The following is a 9,024-nucleotide window of genomic DNA, read 5'->3' on the forward strand; positions in this document are numbered from 1 at the left end:
CTGAAGTATTTCTTGGCCATTACTTGTCCTATCCTTTTGCACAGTACTTACGAAGTGGATACTAACCATTAAGCGAGAACTGTACTTGACCGATCTACTTGGGATGTCGATACTCAGCCTTAATGCGTAGTATGCACCTGAAACGTAAAGGGCTCAAGTAAAATTTCTCCTTTTTACCGAAGTAATTTTGACAGCTGATCCAGTATGAGCGAAATGTCACTTTTACTTGCGGAATAAAGCCCAAGCACAATGTGAGCGGCAGCGCTGTACAGCGGCAAAACGGCAAGCCCATCTTGAGCTACACTCTACTTGTCAAGTCAATGTTGAAAAGGATTTAGTCAACACTTGATTGATAAGTAAAGTGTAGATCAAGATGGGCATGCCGTTTTGCTGTTGTACCGCGCTGCCGCTCACATTGTGCTTGGGGCTTAATTGAGCGGCACATTTTTCCGTACGGAAAAGTGACAGCTCCATTTGATTTGTACAGCAGGCGTTACCAATATTATGAAATCAGCTCTACTTCTCAGCAGCGTACAGCTCAAGTAATTTCGGTAGCGGAATCATTCCTTGACCGTTTCTAGTCCTATCCTTTTGCACAGTACTTATGATCAGCGTACCGGCCATAAGGTTAAGTAGCCCGTCATTCGTTTAGGCAACAATGATGACTTCAGCTTGCATTTCAAAGTGATAAAACTCAGTCTTGATAGTTTATATTGACTTGAAAAAGTATCACTGTACGCACTAACATGCATAAAGTATGCTGATACTTTTCAGCTGTATCAGTGAAAACCCAACTGATTTTCTTTGATTCGAAATCGTGAGATGAATAAGCAACAATCCAACGACGCGTACAAATTTCAATGACGGCCTACTTCGCCTTAATCCTGATTTGCTGCTGACAAGTAATTTCTTGGCCTATCTTGATGCATAGGAAATTCCTGCAAGGAAACGATCAAACGCAGTACGCAGTTGAAAAGAAATGTCAGTTCAAACGGAAATCGCTGTAGAAAATTTCTGCAAAGAATCGGCGAGTTATTTTTTTGGCGATTTTTTTTTAGCAGCAAATCAGATATTGAATGCATTTTTGACGTTGGATAACGTCTCTCGGTAACATTTGGGGGTACAATTCCAAAAAAAATGCAAAATTGAGCATGTAACCAGGGCCGTCCCACTCGGGCTCAGATTGCGTACCACTTCTAGTACTGCACGCAGAACAATATTGCAGGGTTGAATCTAAGAACGCGCCTATTAGAACCAACAATTCTTGTTTGAATTGAATCAACCCATCTGGTGGATTGTTTCTAATCCGGCATATTTTTGAAACAACAAAACTCTGTGCCGAATGAAATATTGATGCTCGATTTTCATTTCAACAAATGACAATTGTTGTTTCAACAATATCATTTTGTTGAATCAATTTTTTTTTTCTTGTCGCCATTTTGTATTTGAGAAATAAACAGAGAAGTTAGAGGCAAAAATTAAATTTTGTTTAAAGTTGAAAAAGAAGTGTTGATGGGATATTCGGTAGATGTCAATTTTAATACCTTTGGTGAGTATACATTTTCCGTCGTAGTTTAATTTAAATACAATATTATTTTAGTAATCATATGAAAAAAAAATGATTTTACTATCCACTGTTGGTGTAAATGCGAAAGAAAGGAAAGCTATAGGTAATGAAAAACAATCGATTAATGAAACAACAATCGACAAGTTGATTATTTTAATTTAGTTTATTTCAGAATTTCCTAAATTTGTTTCGACCGGTCGGTTGTGCAGCGGCGTTGGTACCGGACTATATCATCTTACACCTATTAATTCGAAACACAAACTCAATGATCAAATATAATCTGTAAAGCTTGCGCATTGAATTAGTAGGAATGTTAATAAAAAATTATTTTTAAATCAATGAAATACTTTGTTAATATCAATGAACAGAATTGTAGAAACAACAATAGTTGGTTTTTCTTTCAACACACATTCTTTGTTACTTCAATATGGGGTGTTTTTAGAATCAACAAATTATATTTTTGTTTCAATTGCATTTCTTTTTGTTTCTGACAGCTGGCTAATTTGAGACAATTTTAGAAACAACAATTTATTTTGTAGGAATAAATGGAAGTTATCATTGAGTCAACAAAAAATGCCGATAAGCCGTGAGTCAACAATAAAATTTGTTGAATCTATACAGATTTCGTTTGCATTTACAATATATTTCTCTGCGTGTGCATTTGGTCCCTCGGTAGTGCAAAAGGTACCCAAGTTTGACAGATCGCAGTACACTTCAAACGGCATTCTAGATTACCTTATGAGCCATACAATTTTGGGCAACTGCGAGGGACATGGGGGTCTTTAATTTGTCTTTGATGTAACGAAAAATGGTCAGGTTTTGACAGCTAATAACTCAGCCATTTATTGAAAGAATTTAAATATTTATACATCAATCGATCGGAAATTTATCTACGCGTCGATTCAAATGGAGGACACTATTGATTATTGGCAACAAACTATTGAAAAACCGTAAAATGTTGACCCCTTTCTTATATAACCAATCACGTTCAAGCACATTTTTGGGTCCCGCTTCCCACTATAAAAGCGCATTGGTCCTGCTTCTTCCCTCAGTCTTCTTTTTGCGGTCGGACTGTGAACACGGTCGGGCGAGTCATTTTCGCTTTGCGTTTATTCCCGCGTCACAGTTCAATTTGTGTCGTCGGAAGAGGAAGACGCAAGGTTGATTTGCGGTGGCGATGACGATGGCTTGGGCGAACTACTGCTGCTCCGAAATAGAAGAAGCTAACGTTATCCAACGTCAACTTGGCGGTCGTATCTCGGAAACAACCTCTTACTTTTTTACATTGAGAAAACTGTTTGTGCCCTTTTCACATATTTCATAACGCTGTAGGGGGTGGGTGGGTGTCTTCAAGATGTTACAGGTCATACAAAATTCGGAAAATATTCTTACAAAATGCGTTATGAGGAAGTGGGTGGGTGTTGAAAATAGCCATTTTTGGCGTTATGAAATTTGCGAATAAACCCGTTGCAAAAGTTATGTATTGCGCCCAGTGTTGATAGACTCACTCTCAAATCTCAATCAATACGCTCTCACGTGAGAGCAAACTTATTAGAGATCTGCTTTGCAAATATCATGCTTGAGATTTTGACGCAAAATCACTCAATCAACTCAAACCGTAAAAAATTAATCAGTCGCAAAACCAGTTAAAAACTCGTGAAACCCGAATGTTGTTGTTTACGTTAAGCCTGATTTGCTGCTGGAAAGGAATCGCTAAAGAAATTTCTCGCCGATTCCTTTCAGAAATTTTCTACAGCGACTCCCGTTTGAACTGACACTTCTTTTCAACTGCGTACTGCGATCAGAAAAAGCGCTTCCTTGTTCGATTCCTTGCAGAAATTTCCCATGCATCAAGATAGGCCAAGAAATTACTTGTCAGCAGCAAATCAGGCTTTAGAAAGGATTACTAAAATTTTACCAGACTAAAGCTAGTTATGCTGTTTAGCCAAAGACAAATTAAAGACCTCGATGTCCCATGCAGTTGCCCAAAATTTTATGGCTCATAAGGTAAGCTAGGACGCCGTGAAAAGTGTACTGCGATCTGTCAAACTTGGGTACTACCGAGGGACCAAATGCAGTACTAGAAGTGGTACGCAGTCTGAGCCCGAGTGTGACGGACCTGGTTTAGCTCAAGAAAAGTAAAAATTTCTGCTCAAGAAATGGTCAAGAAATTTTCTACAGTGAGCTCCATTTGAATTGACATTTCTTTTCAACTGCGTACTGCGATCAAATAAAAATGCTTTTCTTGAGCATTTATTGCAAGAAATTTCCCACGCATCCAGATACACTGAAATTAATTGCATACTAAAATGCACAATGGTCAAATGTTTGCAAAATTACTATAAAATCAGTTAAAATTACCCACATTTTATTATTTTTACTATTTTAATGCTCAATTTTCCATAGTAAATTTAACAACACAAAGTGTTTAAAAAGGTTATACAAATTTCTACAATTTATGGCTCATTCAACTATTTCCATTGTGTATAATATAATGCTATTCTCAATTTGACAGCATTTACAATGTTCAAATCATCAACATGGAAGTTAAATCTTCCAACCGTGTTTATCAACACACTGGCCTCCATTTTACTTTCAATCTATTTGTGCAAATGTTGAAACGCTGGTACAGATCTTATGTTTTCTGCTTTAAATAATGTTTTAAAACATTGGAAACTGTTTGCATGAGTAGCGCTGGCCAGGAAGTATAGAAATTAATTATTGGTAAGTAAACATATCATGAAATTAAACGATTCGATTTGTTGCAAATTATAGTTCATTTTGTCGATTTTTCTATCCAGCAAATGACGCTCACTTTCTGATCCAGTTGGAAATTCAATCGTAGCAGATAGATTACCACGATCATCTGTTATCCACTTATATTTTTGCTGATGAAAAAGATATCTTTATTCAATGGTAAGACAGTATACCTTTGCATATTATATGGCCGCTATTACAGTGCTAATGTTTTTTTTCCAGTTGTGTATGGACTAGTAAAGCCCTCGTCAGACGCTTATTATTCTTCAAGGAGCGTTTTCGCATTCTTGGTGCCCAATCGATTGAAATCACAGCAGAAATACTGTCGCGGGAGGCGTTACAACCTTTGGCGCGGCAGTAGAAATTCCCAACAGGGACGCTGTGGATTTGACAGACGGCTTGTCACCCAATGACTTCAACGTTGTGAGTGGAGATAAACAAATAGCTTATGAGAAGATCGTTGATAAAGTGTGATTCATTTGGAAAGCTATCGTAGCTAAAATCCAGTTAAAATCCTTTAATTTAGACAATTATTTACATGCGATTACTCACAATGAATTCCAATGGACTCGAGTAATTCCCAAAAGTGAGTTATATATGAAAGACAGTTGTATTAATTACAAATATTAGTTAATTTGCTAATGTTGTGGTTTCAGGTTAGGTTCCATACACTATATCCTGCTTAATCTATTTACATGAATTAAAACTGAATTTGACCTTAAACTATTTCATAAAACCATGCAATTGTAAGTAAACATACATCCTAAAACATGACTTAAGACTAAAACCTTAAAATCGACTTAAATAGGTAAATTGACTAGACTGACATGACGGTAACGAAGACGTTGACTGAAAATACTAGAGTCACTGAGATGTGAGTATTGTTTACTGTTAAAAAAGATTAATCGAACATAAAATGAAATTTATATTATAGTTTTAAAGCCCTTTGCCGAATAAATATGGAAATCGCTACAAAATCAGTGTCCCGTTTTTTCAACGTCTTGCGCCGTTCCAACAAATACCGTTCCTAATCTAAGCACTAGTACAGTCGCCTCTCCACATCTCGATATCAAAGGGACCATCGAGATAGTGAGAGATCGAGACATGGAACAAATTTTAATGAATACTAGATTGAAAACCACTCCGTTACTAGGAAAATTGAAAACAAACAGTTGTCATTTCGGTTCTGCAAATTGTTTTGAATCCCTTAAATCCAGTCTAGTAACCTTTGATAATGGGCATATCGACATACGGAGAGGAAATCGGGAACGAAAATCACATCGAGATAGGGAGATATCGAGATAAGGAGGATATCGAGATATGGAGAATGAAAATGTATGCAGAATGAAGGGACCGAACAAATCATTGACATAGGGAGAGATATCGAGATGTAGAACATCGAGATGTGGAGAGTCGACTGTAGTTGACTTATGCTGCAGCTGCAAAATAGTTTTTGATTATGACTTTTATTAATACTACGTCTTTTATGTGCACCTGTTAATACATGTAAAATAAACTGTTCTTTATGTTGGATTATCTATGAAACAATGTAATTCTCATTGAGTACCAAAATAATATTACCATGCTGCAACAATGTGATAATAACCATTTATCTAGTATATTTAACTGCGCAATAGAAACTTAGTTAGTAGAAGCAACAACCTTGAATAACATCTGCCATAATAGCAGGTCCGTCACACTCGAGCTCAGATTAGGTACCACTTCTAGTACTGCATTCGGTCCCTCGGTAGTGCAAAAGGTACCCAAGTTTGACAGATCGCAGTACACTTTTCACGGCATTCTAGATTACCTTATGAGCCATAAAATTTTGGGCAACTGCAAGGGACATCAAGGTCTTTAATTTGTCTTTGATAATAGTAAAAATGACAATATTTGTTCTTATGTTAATCATGAAATCACTTCGGTTGAAAATCGTTGGTGCGAGTCTGTCAATTATAACCCCGATTGTAGTAATTTTCACCATTAATGGCCGGTACGCTGATCATAAGTACTGTGCAAAAGGATAGGACAAGAAACGGTCAAGGAATGATTCCGCTACCGAAATTACTTGAGCTGTACGCTGCTGAGAAGTAGAGCTGATTTCATAACATCGGTAACGCCTGCTGTACAAATCAAATGGAGCTGTCACTTTTCCGTACGGAAAAATGTGCCGCTCAATTATTCCGCAAGTAAAAGTGACATTTCGCTCATATTGGATCAGCTGTCAGAATTACTTCGGTAAAAAGGAGAAATTTTACTTGAGCGCTTTACGTTCCAGGTGCATACTACGCATAAGCTTCTTTCAGTGTAGGCAATTACTTTTCCACAGACAAACAGACGTAACACTTAGAACAAATCTCGATCCAAATCATAGTCACGAGGACATGTACGCCCAATGCTAGAATTAGTGTATTTGGCCGACGGGCCAACAGATGGCGGTAGTGTGTAAACGTCAAACGCGAACAAAAACGATGCGAGCGCTGCGGGTGGCGGATTGGCCACCTACCATATTTTTGAATCGACCGTTAAAAAGGTGGTCGATGGACAATGATGAGAGTGTGACGTCTGTTTGTCTGTGACTTTTCTGTTGAGGTGCATACTTCCCATAACAAGAAATTATTGCCTTTTGTGAGTATACGCAGTTGAAAAGAACTGTCAGTTCAAATGGGAGTCGTTGTAGAACATTTTTGCAAGGAATCGGTGAGTAATTTCTTTAGCGATTCCTTTTCAGTAGCAAATCAAGGCTGGTTTGCTACTGACAAGAAAAGGAAACGCCTATCTCGATACGTGGAAAATTTCTTCCCAGAAATGGTCCAGAAAATCACATTTTTCTGATCGCAGTACGCAGTTGAGAAGAAATGTCATTTCAAATGGGGCTCTCTGTAGGAAATTTCTTGACCCATTTCGTCAAGGAATTTCTTTACTTTTATTGAGCGAAACAGCATACTTAGCTTCAGGCTTAAACTGCGGAAATACGAGTCAATGAGTCAAAAGGAGAGCCAACTCATCCATGATTTTTTGACTTCTGAGTTGCGTGATGAAAAATCTCAAGCGTGAGTTATGAGAAATTGAGTTTTTCACAACACTGATAAGGCAATCCATGAGGACTTTTCGTGATAGGACTGACAGCTAAAAGTGTGAATGCAACCGAAATGAAAGAGTAAACAAATCATGCGAGTGTTATCGGAGCTTTACATTTTCCTTTGTAATCGAAAAGTCACTCCGATCGCGAAACGTCAAAAGCACATGGTAAACAAAAAAACAGCTGATCGCAGCTGTCTCATGAATTGCCTTATTGCGCCCACACGCAGCGAACTGGACTATCGAATTTCATACATTTTGCCTTATGAAAGGTGGAACGATTATTGCAATACGAACGCTTTATGTATCGTTTTAGTATCACTCCACAGCAAGGCGTCGATAGGTGCGTGGTGTGCGCTCGGGCCTGTCGATCGTAAGGTTCTTGGTTCGATTCCAGGTTGCCGCGTAAGTGTTTTTTGTTTTCAAATTCTGGTTTCATAAGGCAAATTTATGAATTTCAAACCGATTTCTTGTGGCGAATTTTCATAAGGTGTTCCTATGTTTATCGATAGTCCATTTGCCTGAGTGCAGGACAAGTATACTATGTAAGCTTTTGAATGAATATTTATCAAATATATCAAAAATGTGATAAAAGGCACACTTTTAGTATTATATTCTTGTTTTGTTTGTATGGTTGTTTTGCCTCTCTCACAACAGCAATGTTGTCAAAAACAAAGAGAGACGCAACGACCCAGCGTCGATTGACCGTAGAATATTCCAAATTTGGGTTCTGTCGAATTGGGTCCTAAAATGTTTAACGAATTCTTGTTTTTATTTAATAATACGAAATAGCATGTTCTTGCAACTACCTTAGCAATTTTTCTAGCTCAAATAACGGCTATAACCTTTTTAAAATTCAATTTTAAAAATAGTTCCAAATATGAACCTTGACACTTGTGATCATGTTTGACATTCACTTTTTCGACAAAATTGCCACAGGGCTTATAGTTTTAACACTGGGGTTGTTCCTATCTGGCATTTCGGAAGGGACACGGAAAACAAAATATACCCAAAGTTTGAGTTTAAACCAAGGGGCGTGACAAAATCTCAAAAATCATAGAAAAATATTTTTTGTACTTAAATCAATGAAAATCATTTTAAAATTGAGTAAACATGTGTTTCTGCCCTAAACTTAAGCGTTTGATACTAAAATTGGGACAGGGCTTTAGGACCCTATTTACCTAACTTTAAGTTGATTTAACCCACTACGGAGATTTCGAAAGCCATCGCTGGGTAAAACTTTTTCCACTGAGTTTTTTTTTTCGCTGTTGTCAAACGAAAACTACCTAATGAGAGCTATATATGCCAGTTAACCCAAATTTGGCACCCAAAAAATCCGAATTGAGTCAAATAAAGTCAAAGTTAGGTTGATTTGTGGCTCCGTGTTGGGTTGAAAGAACTTAATTTTGCGTAAAATCAACCCGAGTTTTATTAAACTTTCCAATGGAATAAAAGGCAAACTACCTAGTGGGGGCCTTGAATCAATCCAAAATTTGATGGAACCGCGGCTCTGAAGTAAAAATCTCGCGTAACAATTCAAAAGGGCCAATCCTCAGATCATTGACTCTGAGAAAATTCGATTTGAATATTATTCACCACATTTTCAATTCCTATTTTTC

The sequence above is a fragment of the Aedes aegypti genome, chromosome 3 (genome assembly GCF_002204515.2).
Source record: "Aedes aegypti strain LVP_AGWG chromosome 3, AaegL5.0 Primary Assembly, whole genome shotgun sequence".
NCBI lineage: Eukaryota > Metazoa > Arthropoda > Insecta > Diptera > Culicidae > Aedes > Aedes aegypti.